Genomic DNA, 16,451 nt, shown 5'->3' with positions numbered 1-16,451 from the left:
AGCACAACAACATCCCTACTGGGTCAGACCAATGGTCCATCTAGCCAAATATCCTATCTCTAATTACAGTGCACTGGGCCAAGTCCAAACAAACAGCCTCACTCAGCAGTCATATGGTATTTGTTCCTGAAGTTATGTGTCTCACAGAGGAACTGTCATGAAATGCTGGACTCAGACTTCCCTCAGCACAGGGCATCTTGGATTTTCCAGCCTGACATCTATAGCTAAACTGGGATTAATCAGTGCTGCTTATTATGCCTATATAAATACTCTGATTTCTAACACCTCGGGCACAATTGCCAAGAGCTCACTCATCAGGCATATGCTGTCCTGCCCTACTTGGCATGTCACTGCTAAATCCAAGAAGAGTACCAATTTGCCTGGCCCTGCCGTATTGCAGGGCAGTTTATCTGGTGATGATGGGCAGAGGCCTTGTTTGCCTTCATTCCTTGAGTGTTCAGCCCACATACTTAACATCCCCTCTATCTCTAGAATGTGGAAATATAAGCAAGCTTGCTGCCTCTCTCTGGAGATGAGTCAATTTTATCCATATCTGCTCTAGTACTTTGTGAGGTTCGTTTTTTTGATGCTTCTGTTTTAAGTTTATTTTGGTTTTGTGGATTCTTTTAATTGTTGTGTTCTTTACCATGGTTATTAGCTAGGCCAATATTATCATCATCCCCACATTTAATAAGGTTGAGAGAAACGGCAGCCACCCAAAGAGTGAGTTTATGGTTCGGCTGAGATATGATCTGAAGGAAATCTCCAACTCGTGGCTCATACTTTCTCCCACTCCTTTTACTTAAAACAATTTTTTGGTTGAATCACGTAACATTACAAATTATAGCAAAATGAGCAAAAGCAGCTTATGATATAAGATAAATACGGTATCCCAAATACCCCCCCCCCAAACACACACACACACACACACGACACCTATGCCGAATTATATCTATGCACCTAAAGTAAATGCTTTAGCAAATATGGATAGGCTTAGCCAGAAGTCCCCTTATTGCCCAGGAGATAAACACACACACACACACACACACACACACACACACACACACACACACACACACACCCATGTCTAGTAAAGATAAGATGGAACTATTTTACCAAGTATATATATCTCATTAGCTCACACTCTTAACCTCTGTGCTACTTTAGCTCTGAACACCGTTCATGTAGAACATTGTCATGTAGTCAAGTCAGTTCACACAGCAAGCAGTTTATAAATATGACTGAGCCACCAGATTCAGAGGCATTTTGACAGAAGCATTGGCTATATATGAGGGCCAGAAATTGGTCTCTATAAGTCAGAATTGCGCAGTGGTGACACCTAGTGGTTATGGGGAATAGCTTAATCTGAAACACTGAAGGAAGTACATTTTAACCTGAAAGTTGAGCAGCACAAGACAGATGTCATTCTGTGTTGGTTTCCCTGGCAGAAAAGGGTCTCAAATGGCCGAATACTGGCACCAGTTAACCTTTCTGTGACTGTTAGATATTATGATTTAGAACAGGAAGCTGAGTCAACAGCATTGCTTGTAGGGTGATGAGATGAAGGGAACCGAAAAGGAGTGATATTTAAATCCAACCAAGGTGGTTTTTCTGTTACAAACAGAATGAAATCCTGGTGTGATTCTGAGCATAATTCAAGGTGTGTGTGTGTGTGTTTTAACCTTTATGGTCCTAAATGGCATTGGACTGGAGTATTTAAAAGACTGCATTCTCTCGAATGAAACTGCCTGTCGTTTAAGAGATGCATCAGAGGCCCTCCACAGAGTGTCTGTGCTGGCAGAAGTGAGGTGAGCAGTGACCCAGGAATGGTTCTTCTTAGTGCTGGTGCTGCATTTATGGATGCCCTCCTCAGACAGTGGAATACCCGCTGGAAACCAAGTCCTGGGAGGAAGAGATGAAGAACCTGGGTATGTTTAGCCTAGAGAAGAGAAGACTAAGGGGTGTTAGATAGCCTTCTGAAGGACCATCACATAGGTTGTTCTCTGTTGCTTCTGAGCACGGGTCAAGAAGTGTTGGCTCAGTTCACCAGCCAGAAAAAATTATTTTACTCGTCAGATGGTTCCTTGAGCTATGCTGGTACATTACTCAACAGGATTTTTCTCACTCGTCAGGCATCATTTTTCACTCATCGCCGACTGGTAGACTAGTGGATTATCTGAGCCCTGCTCCTGAGGGCAGGACTAAGAAGCAGTGGGTTGAAATTGTAAGGCAGCAGATGTAGGGTAGACATTAGGGAGAGTTTCCTAACGATAAGAGCTGTTTGACAGTGGAACAGTCTGCCTCATGCAGTGGTGGGCTGTCTCTTGCTGGGAGTTTTCAAACAGACTCTGGACAGCCATCTATGTCAGGGATGTTATAGCAGGTTCCTGCACTGAGGAGGGGGGAGCCAGCCAGAAGGTTTCCAAGGTCCCTTCAAATCCTGACATTCTATAGTCATATTATTTACATGTTATAGTCAACAACTGTACGACGTGTGTACACAGGTCCAGTGATTCACATATTATGTTCCACATAGGTACAGCAGTACATTTTCTATCTGTGCCAAGCATTTGAGAGTTCTGTATCCAGGTACACTTTTAAAATGAAACCACAAAACCCTTATGGGCGAGTCATAAGACACCTAGAGTGCCACTGGAGGACTACTAAGACAGAAGCTGACTGAGCATGGTTGTTTGCCCATGTTTGGGAGTATACAGTGGTGATAAGGGCAGTGAAATCTAAGGGTGGCAAAATCTAATCATTTCTCTGCGCTCATTGCGCCAGCAGATTCCTGTCTGGCGGCCCTTTTCCAAATCACCCATTCTTTGCTGGAAAGGGTTGATTTCTGGTGATCTTCCATCTGGCCACTGGGACATGTTTGCTAAGTTTTTTACTGATAAAGTTACTCACCTTCAATTGGAGTTGGATTCCAGTTGCTCAGTATCCGTTGAGGTAATAGAGGCTGGTCTATCTGGGATACCTTTGAGCTTGTTGAGGCTGATGAAGTGAGCAGGATTCTCACCAATGTGGGCACAGTGACCTCTAGCCTGGACCCTTGTCCCTCCTGGCTTGTTAGGGCTGCGAGGGGAAATGTTCTCTCCTGGCTTCGGGAGACGTTTAATTCCCCTCTTTGGGAGGGGTTTATTCCACCAGCCCTAAAAGAGGCAGTGGTCTCCCCTTTTCTAAGGAAGCCTTCTCTTGACCCTGATAAGCTAGATAACTGTTGTCCGATCTCCAATCTTCCTTTTCTTGGTAAGATTTTGGAGAAGGTGGTTTGTGCTCAGTTGATGAGAGTCCTGGAGGAAACTGATTTTCTGGACCTTTGCCAGGCAGGTTTTAGGCTGCAGCACAGCACTGAAACGGCATTGGTCACCCTGTTGAATGATCTGTATCGTAACCTTGATCTGGGAAGTGCACCTATCTTGGTCCTCCTTGATCTCAGCAGCTTTCAATACCATTGACCATGCTATTCTTCTGGAGCGCTTAAGTGGGCTGGCCCTTGAGGGCACTGTTCTTCAGTGGTTCCAGTCCTATCTCACTGGGTGACTCCAGTCAGTGTCAATCGGGGGTGAGTGTTCTGCGCCCCGGTCCCTTTCTTGTGGGCTCCCACAGGGCTTGGTCCTTGCTCCCATTCTCTTTAACATCTACATGAAGTCCCTGGGCCTGGTCATCCGTCGGTTTGGGGTACGTTTTCATCAATATGCTGATGATACTCAGCTTTATATCTCTACCACTGGCCAAACAGGTGATGCCGTCCATGTGCTGGCTCAGTGCCTGGAGGTTGTCAGGACCTGGATGGGCCAGAACAAGCTCAGGCTTAATCCCTTCAAGACCGAGTTGCACTTGCTCAGTTTGCGATCTGGCCAGTTGCTGTGTGTGAGTTTATCTCTTGACGGGATTGTGCTTCCCTTGAGAGAGACGGTTCGTGATATGGGGGTCCTTCTGGACTCGCAGCTCCTACTTGAACAGCAGGTGGAGGCCGTGGCCAGGGGTGCCTATGCCCAGCTTCGGCTAGTTCGTCAATTACGGCCTTTTTGGCTGGCAGGCCCTCGCAACAGTAACTTCGTTGCCTCTTGTTTGGATTAGTGTAACACGCTCGACCTAGGGTTGCCTTTGGAAATGATTTGGAAGCTTTAACTAGTCCAGAATGCAGTGGCCTGCCTTTTATGGTCACTGCACTGGTTGCTTGTTCGCTTCCGGGTCCAGTTTAAAATGCTGCTTCTCACCTACAAAACCCTTATGGGCTTAGCACCTGTATATCTTCAGGATTGCTTCTCTCGGCCAGTTGTATCCTGTCCTGTGGGGTCTTCTCAGCTAGTCCTCCTTAGTGTCCTGGGCCCTGGTGTAGTGTGTGGTGCCTGGGCCCATAGGAGGACCTTCTCTGTGGCTGCCCCTCTGGATCACGCTCCCCCCCCACCCCAGATTCATTCAGCCTCCTCCTTAGTTGCTTTTAAGGCCCTTCTTAAGACCTATCTGTTTCACCAGGCTGTTGCAAAATACCAATTGTATTTGTGAAATACCATTTGCTATTGGTATTATTGTTGTTCACCACCTAGAGCCTTTGGGGGAGGTGATATACAAGAAATTTTAAATAAATATATAAATCACATAAATGAACTCATTCATGCAAAACCATGTATGAATGTACAGACAGCTGTACAATCCTAAACATAATGTCTGCATAGGACTTAGGAGGCACAAATGCTTGTATTGTTTCAACAACAGAGTAAAACCTCTTGGGCTCTTTACTGGTAGATTTTAATGCTGTTTTTATGGGATACTGGTCCGTTTCATTTTTTTAAAAAAAAGAATGCACCATTTTAGATTAAGTTGTATTGAAGCTTTTCTGTGATGTGTTTGCATTGGTTGTTAAGTGGTTTTAGATCTCTTTAATAGAAAAGCAGCATAGAAATCTATTCAATAAAAATAAACACACATCTACAAGCACATATTTGTAAGGTGTTCAGTTAGGACTAGGCCTGGAAAGAAAGTGACCAATAAGGAGTTATTCTGGACGGGACTGAGGTAGTTGAATCAGGAAGAACCCCAAGGAGTGGGACATCTGAACTGATGGCCTGTTTATTTGCTGAGACTTTTGCTTAGTGAGGATGTTATTCAATAATTGCCTTGCAGGCCACAGATTCTCATGACTTTTGAAGTGTGAATTATGAGTGTTGGATCCAAGATACTGGGCTAGAGTTATGCTTTTGGATGTTTAGGGATTATTTCAAGGTATTGGACTATTTTACTTGCCAGTACAGGAGTTCTCAAACATGGATCCCCAGATGTTGTTGGATTACAATCCCCATCATTCCCTGACACAATGGTTAAAGGGGATTGATGGGAGTTGTAATTCAACAACATCTGCAGGACTGTTTGAGAACCTCTGCTCTAGTGGTTTGAGGAATGTAGCCACCCGGCAAAGAGATGGCAAAGAGAGTAGCCACCTCGGAAAGAGATAAGTGACTAGATGGACCTTGGGCCTGATCCATCAGGGCTATTCTTATGTTCTTATGCTTTCCCAGATAATGAAATGAGGAGTTAGAACTAAGGCATGAGGCTAGCTGTTCTAGCACCTGAGAGGGAAAGGTAGTTCCCAGTGTCAGTAGGAATATCGGGTCCTTTCTTCTTTTTCACTTTATTTCATGACAGCATTTGATTAATTTCTTTCTGTAGATGATGGATCTCTTGTTTTCACTCCATTCTCTCCTTCCTTCCGGATAGATTTATGGCCTGTTGTGAGAGGTTATTGATATATTTTAGATTTTTTAAAACAAAAGTCACTTTGAAAAGGAAAATTAAAATGAATAGAAAGTGTCTGGCAGGCCCAGAGGGTAGAGTCTTTGTAGCGGAGTCTTTTAACATTTCTCTGCCAAGCCGGATCTTAGAGCTCAGCATCTTGGGAGAACTGGTGCTTGAGGATAAAAGCCCATTTCAGTCCAAATCTTTGCATTCATTAGCCTGGACCCAAGCCAGAAACCCACTGCCCAGAGATCCCTAGCACAGAAGACACATTTCATGGAGACATGGAAAACATGAGTGGGAATGTCTTTCTCTTCTACATCCTGGCGTATGTGCGCAGACCTGCCCATGTATGGGTCTTGCAGTGCTAGAAAGGAAGGGGATCATTAATCCTGTTTTGTGATACGGGAGGACCAAGAGAGCATAAGGACAGGAGAAGGCATGTCTTCTGTCTTGTAGGCTATAAGGGAGGAAGGTGTACTTTCACCCACTCAGTATGTCTTGAGTGCTCACCAGCAAACTGTGCTGCCTTTATCTGTATCATTGTCTGACTAGCAAAATGCTTGTAATTAGGATGTGGGAGGGATAATAAAGGAATGTTTACACTGACCTCTCAACTGCAGTGTCTCTTTAGAAAATCAGCGAGTCCTCTTTTTGAGTACTATTCACAGGTTATGTCCATAACAAAAACTATCTGTGTACAATGTGCATAGGTACAGTTTTATTAATGTTGTTATGAATATTTATATACCACTCTTCAACAACAACAAATGTTCACGTTATTTACAATGTTCAAAAGTTATTCACACATTGACCTGGTTCACACAGTCATTGGAATCTAGGTTTAATGGGTTACCAATGTTAGCATGGTTGTATGTACCTATGCCAAGGAGGTGTATGGCCCAAGATGAATCTGAAATTCTCACCTTGATGTGGAGTCACACAACCACGCTAATGTTGGTAACTCACATTAAACCTAGATTCAAACTCTGTGTGAACCAGGCCACTATGTTGAATGCACATAGAGCAGTACACTTCCTATCTGTACCCTGCATTTGAGAGGGTATGAACCCAAGTTCTTTTAAAATTGATACATTTACATCCACACAAAAACATGTGCACATGTACAGATACCTGCATTCACGTACAATATAATATCTGAATAGGGCTCCTATAGAACTGATATTGGAGATTGTGAAACTGGTATCAACACCTGGTGGAATAAGACAGGACAGCAGAGGGCACAAAGATGTCCTCAGTATTTTTCTTTTTGCCACAGCTGCCATTCAGTTACACAGGAAGTGAAAGGCATGCAATCAGGAGCAATTCAACCTGTTTGTAAACCCAGGCTAAGCTAAATAACAGAGTCCCACATAGAGAAGAATCTGGCCAAATTATGCCTAGATTTCATCTATTTCATCTTCAGCTCAGTCAATTCAAGAAGGCAGATTTGAGATGTAACAGCCAAAAGAATTGTTTTGATTTTTTAAAAAGTATCATATTAATGTGGTTAGTCTTGAATGCTATGAAAATGGCTGCTAAAATTCAAGCTGCATGAAAGACACCATGGTGGGTAGTATCTTTGTCTTGGCTGAGCAGAAAATACCCCAACATGTATAATTATTAGTGAATAGGAGTGTTATTTTGTATGTGATTAAAAGAGTAGTCAGGAAATCACCTCTTGGTCCATTCTACAAATATATGAAGATGTCTTCAGGTATGTGATACAAAATAGCATGCATTGTCATGTGATTACAGACATTTCTGTTACACAAGGTAAATTAAGTGCAAGAAAAGTGCATAAAAGCTACCAGGGTGGGGTTTTTTTGCAGGGGGTGGTGGTAGTGTAGGGTAACGGTTTCCAAAACCACTCCTCAGACTGTATTATTTTGAACACATTGGCTGGCATCCAGATTGCACTAGCCCAGTGTACAAAGTTGCATACATGCAAGAAGTTCACAAGTTACACAGTCTCTTCCACTCTCATTGAAATTGCCCAACAAGGATAGCAGAACAGGAGCTGACCTACTGATTAGTGTTGCACTAGGACGATGAGAGACATTGCAGGCACTTAAGAAGGTTACAGAGCTGTGCAAAGTTGTGGTGCTCCGCAGTGTTGTGCAACTACTAGTGGAAAACCTCTGGGACATGTACAAGGTTGTACTACAAGGTGTGTGTTTTAGACATCCACTCTAAGGCGTGCACACATGCGCGTGCTCACACACTTTTGGATGTCTGCTCAGTTCAATTTAGATCCTGCTCAGATTGAATCAGGAAAGCCCCACTCTGAATGCACATGCGCACACACTGCCTTCATACTGCTGCCCAGAACAAAACTCATTCCACACAGAGATGAAAAAAATTAGAGAGACTACTGTAGACATCTCTTTTTTGTGCAACATCCTTGCACTAGTGCAATACTAATCTGGAACGCAAGCTCTTGGCTTAGTGGAACTACCTAGTGCAACATCCTTGTCCTAGGACAGGGGTTGGCAAACCTGGCCCTCCAACTGCTGTTGAACTACAATTGTGGCTGGGGATTATGGGAACTGTGGTTCAACAGCAGCTGGAGGATCACGTTTGCTCACCCCTGCGCTAGGAGAGCATGCAAGTACAGCATTAGTCTGGATTAGCCATTGTTTCTTAATAACGGTCATCAATTTTAAATTACGCTAACCCACTAAGTGTGGCTTCTAGCCTAATTACTATAGCATGGAGCAAACATCCCTTTGTTGGTTTCGGACAATTACCTATCATCTTTCCTACTGTAAGCCCACATATCATTGTGGTTTCAGGTATTGCAAGTAGCACAGACATGAGCCCCTTACAGATGTTCAGCAGGGTAAAAATGAATGTTTCTGGGAGAGAACAGCATCAGGGTGCCACACCATTAGAACGCCTGTGGAGAAACCCCATGTATGCACTTGTATGCACAGAGACCCAAGCAACCCTGTCTTTGCCTTCACAGGAATCTTGATGGCACACAGATACCCTCTGCATGTTTCGCTGCATGCACAAGGGGTCACTATAAATATTGTAAAGAACACATTTGAAGCTTGCAGTCTGTAGTGGCCCACAATTTATTTATTTATTTATTTGATTTATATACCGCCCTTCCGATACGGCTCAGGGCGGTTCACAACATAATAAAAACAATTAAAAACAAATTAACAATTAAAATCATACTAATAAAAAACAATAAAACCAATAAAACAGCTAAAAGGCCTGAAAATCAGGGCAACAATTTAAAACAGTTTAAAACAATTAATTATTTAAAATTCTAGAAGGCCAGGCCAAATAAGTACGTTTTAAGGGCTCTCTTGAAGAACAGCAATGATCTCAGATTACGAATTTCTGCTGGGAGTGCACTCCATAGCCCATTCCATAGCCCAAAATTAGGGATGTGCTCAAAATGAAAATTGTGATTCAATTGTAATCATGTTGTTTTGATTCAGATCCTAATTTATTCACCCCTGAAACAGCCCAATTTGATTCGGAATCTATTTGATTGGAATCCAAATCAATTCATCCTGTTTTTAAAGTAAAAACCTGGGGGGAAGGAAAGCTGGAGGCAGCTTTGAACTGCTCCTTGGTGGTGCTGCTGCTGGTGCCGAGAAGCGGTACCAGCTGCAGAGTGGCAACCCACCACCCCTTCATAAAAATAAAGAAAGAAACCTTTATTTGCAGGGGGGGCATTTTTGATGTCACGGGCTTGCAATGATCTGTTCCAACTGCTCAGGCGCACTGGAGTGCCTTGCAGTTCTCAAGGGCTGCTGGGCTGGACGGACAGCCCTACAGACTGCTCTGCCCACTGCCGCTACTGCCACCGGGGGGGGGGCAGCTTGGCTCACCCCCACCCACCCTGGCTGCAAACATGGCGACTAAAATTATAGAAAAAAATGGCAGTTTGGCGCGGCGCGGCAGCGGCTGGGTGGGCGTGGGATGGAAGCAGGAGGCCCCCCTGGATCTCGGAGGCCACGGACCAGGGCCTCAAAGTCTGGGGTATGAGCACCTCTGTTAGGGATGTGCAGAATGTTCCAATCTTGGAACATTCCACCTCAAAACGGGCCATTTTGAGTGTTCTGAGTTCGGAACAGAATGCCCTTCTGACAGAACAACCCCATTCCAAGTAAGAATGTTTTCTAGTGTACCAATCACCATTTTGGACTCCAAAATGGTGCTCTTCTTGTCTCTGCGTATGAGTGGCAGTCATTTGTGTGGTAAGCACCACCACATAAATGGCTGCCACATGTGCGCAGAGGCCAGAAGAGCGCCATTTTGGAGTTCAAAATGGTACTCAGAATGTTTCAAGTGTTCCAAGTTCATTCCATCAGAACAACTTGCTTGACTGTTTATTCCAATGGAACATTCTGGCCATAACAACATGATTCTGTGTGAACCCATTCATTTTGGTCCTGCTTGACATCTGGGAGCTACGGACTCTAGTGTGAAATAGAGTAAAAATTCACCACTTTCCTATTTATAATGCAGATGCTTAAAAAAACCACCCTTCCTTTTTGCTGTTGCTCAAAGAATGCATTGATTCAAGTGGGGAGAAATATACCAATAGGATAGGAATACCTAGTTGCCGACATGGAAGCTGTGGTATCTAACATGCATGGTGAGGTTTTTTAATAACAGGGGGGTTGCTGTACTGTTACATTATGCCGAAGCAGGCTGGGCTGTACAAGGGGATTCTGACAAGGTCAGCACTCAGTCATCCTGCTGTTTTAAAGTCTGTGCACATACAAAAACACCAGCACACAGCAGCAGCAGTGTTGCCAGTGTGGTTGTCCTGAACACCAGTCTATTCTCCACTGTTTTACTTGGATGATGCATCATTCCAGATATGCACAAGGATTTTGCTGTCCTTCATTCTGCTTCCTGCACTGCTTCACACTGAGCATAACATTTCCTATATTCCCAACAAGTTTCCTATTTTCCTCATACTGCAATAATGGAAACTACCAGCTTGAGGTGGAACTACTAGTGATAACATTCACCAAAAACCATGTCATATTCTTTGGGACATCCAACTGTGTAACAAAGTGACAACAGTTAGTTAAACAAATACCAGAGCCCAACCTGTGCAATATTAAAAACCAGTACCAGCCGTGCAGCTTTTGTGTGCATCTCCTTGGTCCTTCTTTCTGAATACATAGGGTATGTATGTGTGCAGATGATCTGCAAGCTCTAGTAATGAAAGTCGAGCACAGTGAAAAAATGGGACTAAGACTACATCTAAAGAAGACTAAACTAATGGCAACAAGTACAGCAACCAGCCTCAGAATTGATAATGAAGATATTGAAGTGGTGGATAGCTTATGCCTTTTAGGATCAACCATCAACAGTAAAGGATCCAGCAGTGAAGAAATACGCCACAGACTAGCCACAGACTAGTAGAGTTGCAGTGAAGGCCTTGGAAAGGATATTTAGATGCCATTACATGTCTATACCTACAAAGATTAGAATCGTTCCGACAATGGTTTTTCCCGTGACACTCTATGGATGCGGAAGCTGGACTTTGAAGAAGCAAGATAGAAAAAGCATTGACACTTTTGAACTTTGGTGCTGGAGAAGACTTTTGAGGATAGCATGGACAGCCAGGAAAACAAACAAATGGATCATAGAACAAATCAATCCAGAATTTTCACTCGAGGCACAGAGGAGCAGGCTCAGACTATCATACTTCAGGCACATTATGCAAAAACCCAGCTCCCTTGAGAAGTCCATAATGCTGGGAAAAGTTGAAAGAAAGAGAAGAAGAGGATGTCCAGCAGCAAGGTGGATGGACTCAATTACGACAGCAATGAATGCACCACTGAGAGACCTTAAAGGCCAGGTTGAAGACAGATCATCCTGGAGAGAATCTGTCTATGTGGTTGCTCAGAGTCGACACCGACTTGGCACTCGATCGATCGATTGTGTGTATGTGTATTAAAAAAATCCAGGAAGAAAAGCAAAATCTCTCCCATTTGATGGTGAACTCTCTTTTATGTGATCTAACACAGTTCAATGCCTGACATCAGTTAGGCCTCTTTGACCCAAGATTTTTCATCAAAGGAGTGATTCCCAGACAATTTATTAAAGAAACACAACAAGAAAATTTTGCTTGTTTTCAGGATCTACCAGTCAGTTCTGTTCCCTGACTCGGGTATTATCTATTCATTAGTCCCTATGTTCTGCAGTACAGGGGCGTAGCTAGGGGAGAGGGGGGCCGTGTTAGCCCCTCTCTCCAGCGGCCCCTCAGAGTGAGGGAGATAATGAAGAAAATAGGGAGGGGTGAAGCTGGGGGTCTCTCAGGAGTTGGGAGGCCTGGGTTCTTTGACCCCATCCACTCAATTATAGCCACACCCCTGCTGCAGTATCTGTGATTGGTGGGCTGACGGCACGTCTGGGTGCAGGCCCAGCATTTGAGAAGGAGTGCTTTACCATCATTTATTTTACTATCACTTCCCAAATACTTTGGGTGCATACAGATGTCCATAATTGGAGTTGATTATTTGAACAGAGGATTTGAGTGGAGATTGCAACTTCAGTAATTGTGTTTGCACATCAGTGTCATACATTGTGACATTGCATGTATGACGTACAATCTTCCCTCTGGAATTGAGCTCAGATGAAGCCATTTCTGTGTGTTAAAGGACAAATATTTTTCTCATTGAATACACGTGTATGCAGTGTTTTAAAATAAAGAGGTGGATAGCCCTACCAGTGCAGGAGCAAATCAAACAATTGGAAAGTGTGTTCAGTTTGCTAGCCAGTACATATGTCAAATAAATATGTTGCAAATTCAGATGGTAGCCTGATTCGAGCTGCAGGAGAAAAACCTGCAACAAGTCTTGATTTGCATGTATGTTTGTGTAAAACATGCCAAGAAGACGAAGATGGGGAAGGAGAGAGACAAACAAGGCCCAGCTAACCTGTCTGCTACCTGTGCTGAGTAAACAAGAACTGAATGGGGCGGATGTTGATGCAGTCGCACAAAGGAACTGACTCTCCCAGCTCTTCTCCCTACCCTTTTTTGCTCTCTTTGATTCTCTCTATTTTCCAGTCCATCAGATGTCACCCCAGCCCACTGTTTGTTTTCCCATTTGTGCTGGGGCAGGAAGTGGAGTTGCTAGACAATGGGCAGACTCACTGATGACTGGAAAAGAAAGGGAAAAGATTTACTGCTGTGGGTGGGTTGGCCAAGGGGCATGTGATGGTTTCTTTAGAAGCCGTCCTCATTGTCCTGACTTTTCAACAGAGATGGAGGCAAGTACAGGCAAAGAGAAGAGTCCCAATTTATTATGGACAGAAGATTGGGGGGTGGGGGTGGAAAACAGGAAGAAACAAAGGTGTCCATACCCCCTCTATGAAGTTACATATCTAAAACATCCTTAGATCTTGGGCTCATAAGTACTATAGTCTATCCTAAGCAGGGAGAGTCTCTTACTGGATGCTGAAACCCCATTTATTGTTTTGACAGGATTGATTTATCTTTTGGAGGCACTGAGGGCTTTTCTGTATGATCAAAGGACACAAGTCTTAACCACACTTCAAACTTAATGCAATTCTTTTAGTGCAAGTCTCTTTAAAGAGACAGTGCACAAACACTGGAAAGGAGAGATCACGGGCTGTAAAGAATGAGGGACGAATGGATAAATGATGAAGGTCATGAAATGATGGGGCATTTAAGGGGGAGAGAACACTGCTGGTATCAGAACACTTTCTTTTTAGAGGCTTACGTGAGTGCTTTTGCACTCAATTTTTACAATAGCAGAACAAGGTGTGCACAAGTATCACACTCATGATACTTGTGCAAAGCAGTTGCCAACCAGAGACACAGCTTTTGGGTGGTATATAAATATGTTAAATAAATATAAATAAAATATTCTGCATAACAGTAGCCAGTGCAATTGTGTGTCTACCTTCTCCCAAAATATTTGCGACTTTTTGCTGAAAAATATGAGTCTTATGACTAAAGGATTATGTTCGAAAGCATATAGATTTCCCCCATAACACATCAGTAATAATTGCATATTTATTTAGCAACCCCACTATACAAAACAATCAATCCAATCTAATCAATCTAATCTTACTGTTGAGAAGGACTATATATATATATATAAGTCTAAGGACCTACGTGGCACGCCCTGCCCACACGGTGCTTTACCAATTGGAGGTAGCAGAGCAGAAGCACCATGGTGATTGGGCAGTGGAGATTCCATATGCAGATAGGGAGGAGGAGCCTGTGAGAGGAGCCTGTGATCATTTGGAGTCCAACTGTTACTGGTTGGAAGATGTGCTTGATTGTAAGGATTGTAAGGAGAGAAGAATATCTATCTATCTATCAAAATAGTGGGCAGGGGTCTGTGAAGAGAGGGGTTGTGAGGGAGGAAAGAGCCCCTTCAGGATAAGGAGGCTGTCACTGTGCGAATTAGATGAGGAAACAAGATGAACAAGATCTGTTAACTCAGGAAAGAAGAGAGAGATAAAGAAAAAAAGGGAGGGAGAGGAAGAAAAACTGAGGGGAAGAGTGAGCAGAGCAGAGGAGAGAAAGAGAAAAAGAACGGAGGGGAAGAGAGAGAGAAAGAAGGGCAAGAGACAGGCCCAGGCCTGAGGGGAATGAGTGGCCAAGGTGGTGACAGCGAGAAAGGGCCTGGTCAGGCACTGCTTCTGCTCGGGGCTATTGAGGCCATTGGCAGAGGGAGGCAGGGATGGGTCTGGGCCTGACAGCATCCTGAGGGGAATGGCGGTGGCAGCAGTGAAGAAGGGCCCTGTCAACTGCCGCCGCTGCTGCTGCTTCTGCTCCTGTGGGGCGGAGCAGGAGTGGGGCTCAGGTGAGGGTGGGGCAGGCCTGTAGCCAGCTTCAAAAAAAGATTTGGAGGGGGGTTGCAGAAGTCAAGGGAGGCAGGTTATAAAATGTTCAGTGAAAACAGTCAGTGAGGCTTGGGAGGAAAGATAATTTTTGTGTGTGGCAGATACACACCATGCCACCAGCTGGCTACAAGCCTGGGGTGGGGAGGTCTCTGGGGTTAGGGGACTGCGGCTTGGCTGATCAGTGCCGGCAATGCCACAACCGTGATCAAGAGGTGAGGGGGATGGAGCAACGGGATGGAGGAGGAGGAGCAGGCGCATGGCTCGGGTGAGGGTGGAGAGATCTCTGAGGTGAGGGGACTGTGGTGCGGGGGAGCAATCAAATACTAGTGCGCAGATGCTCTGTGTGGGTTAAGCTGGTTATCCTCTAAAGAGCTAAAGTGTGTGCCCGTGTCCCTGCCCGTGTCTTTCTCGGCCGTTCTGGGCATGCGCTGGAGCGGAGCGCATGCCCAGAACGTCTGAGAAAGATACGGCTGCAGGGACATGGCGGCCATGTTGGATCCTGGTAAGCGGCGAGGGGAAGCAGCAGGAGGAGGTGGTGGCGACTGGGGCCGATGCCGGCTGGGGAAGCGGTGCCAGACGGGGAAGCGATGCCGGATGGGGAAGCGATGGTGCCGCCGGGGAAGTGGTGCCGGGGAAGCGGCGCCGGGGAAGCAGTGCGGGGAAGCGGTGCTGGACGGGGAAGCGATGGCGGCGGCGAGTGGGGCCCATGGCAGCGGCGGTGACAGTCGGTGGTTGTGGGGCCGGCCCGGCAGCGGACGGGCAGCCCACAGTGGGCCCCAATACCAGGGGCATAAGGTGGAAATGGGGGGAGAGGTGGCTGTCCAGCTGCTGGCCGCAATGATGGACAAGCGGCGGCAGCGGCCACGGCAGGCTGCATAGCGTGGCGGGCCCACCGCTGCCAGCATCGGACCCAGTCGCCGCCTCCTGCTGCTGCTTCGCCGCTGCTTCCAAAACTGTTAACTGTTAACTCTTTGCCGCCCGGGAGGAGGAGCGGAGGGCCGGTAAGATAAAAATTTAAAAATGCGGGGGGGGCAGGGGGGGCAAGTGGGAGTGGGGCAGGGGGGAGGGGGAAGGGCAAGAGAGAGTGGGGCAGGGGGGAGGGCAGGGGGAGGGGCAAGGGCAAGAGGGAGTGGGGCAGGGGGGAGGGGCAAGGGCAAGGGCAAGAGGGAGTGGGGCGGGGGAGGGGCAAGGGCAAGAGGGAGTGGGCGAGGGGGAAGGGCAAGAGGAAGTGGGCCAGGGGGGAGGGGAAACGGCAAGAGGAAGTGGGCCAGGGGGGAGGGGAAAGGGCAAGAGGAAGTGGGGCAGGGGGGAGGGGCAAGGGGGCGGCGGAGGGTGGAGCATCTGCTTTGCATGCAGAAGGTCTCGGGTTCAATCCCTGGCATCTCCAGGTATGGAAGTGACTCTCTAGGGACCCCTACCTGAAACCTTGGAGGAGCTGCTGCCAGTGTAGAAACTCAGCTAAATGGATCAATGGTCTGACTTGGCATAAGGGACCTTCCTATTTTCAAAATGTATGAATTGAACAATCCTGATTTGGGTAGCAAGTATATCCATGCTTGCAAAGTCTGCATTTGGACATTGCTTTTCTTTAAAATATATGCTGTGATTTTCCACCCACACTAGGAGGGAGCAGTATATTGGGAGTTCATTGCCAATACTTCCCCTGGCCCTTCCCACAAAAAGGTGTTGTGCACTTCATTGCTGCTGTTAATTAATGACTTCCTGAAACAGCAGAATATTCCTCTTGAATGATGTGACTGCAATCCTGTGCACATTTTTCTGGGAGTAAGCCCCATGGAACATAGTGGGACTTACCTCTGAGTAGACACCATCATTGCTTCCTT

General features: G+C 45.6%; 1 protein-coding gene across 3 annotated transcripts in view; it reads left to right on the top strand.

Annotated features, from left to right (window-relative positions):
- The window catches only part of LGR6 (leucine rich repeat containing G protein-coupled receptor 6), a 280,020-nt gene that overhangs the window by 45,283 nt on the left and 218,286 nt on the right, over window positions 1-16,451 (top strand). Inside the window, exon 1 of one of the 3 annotated variants that reach the window (XM_053245502.1) lies at window positions 13,976-14,039. The exons of the other annotated variants lie outside the window; for them this stretch is intronic. The gene's annotated coding sequence lies outside the window, so the exon portion shown is untranslated. Of the gene's footprint in view, window positions 1-13,975; window positions 14,040-16,451 lie in introns of those variants that run through there. 3 annotated transcript variants of the gene reach the window in all.

This window comes from Hemicordylus capensis, chromosome 4 (assembly GCF_027244095.1).
Source record: "Hemicordylus capensis ecotype Gifberg chromosome 4, rHemCap1.1.pri, whole genome shotgun sequence".
Taxonomy (NCBI): Eukaryota; Metazoa; Chordata; class Lepidosauria; order Squamata; family Cordylidae; genus Hemicordylus; species Hemicordylus capensis.
The sequence above is the reverse complement of the archived record's forward strand: the minus strand, read 5'-3'. Positions and strand labels throughout refer to the sequence as shown.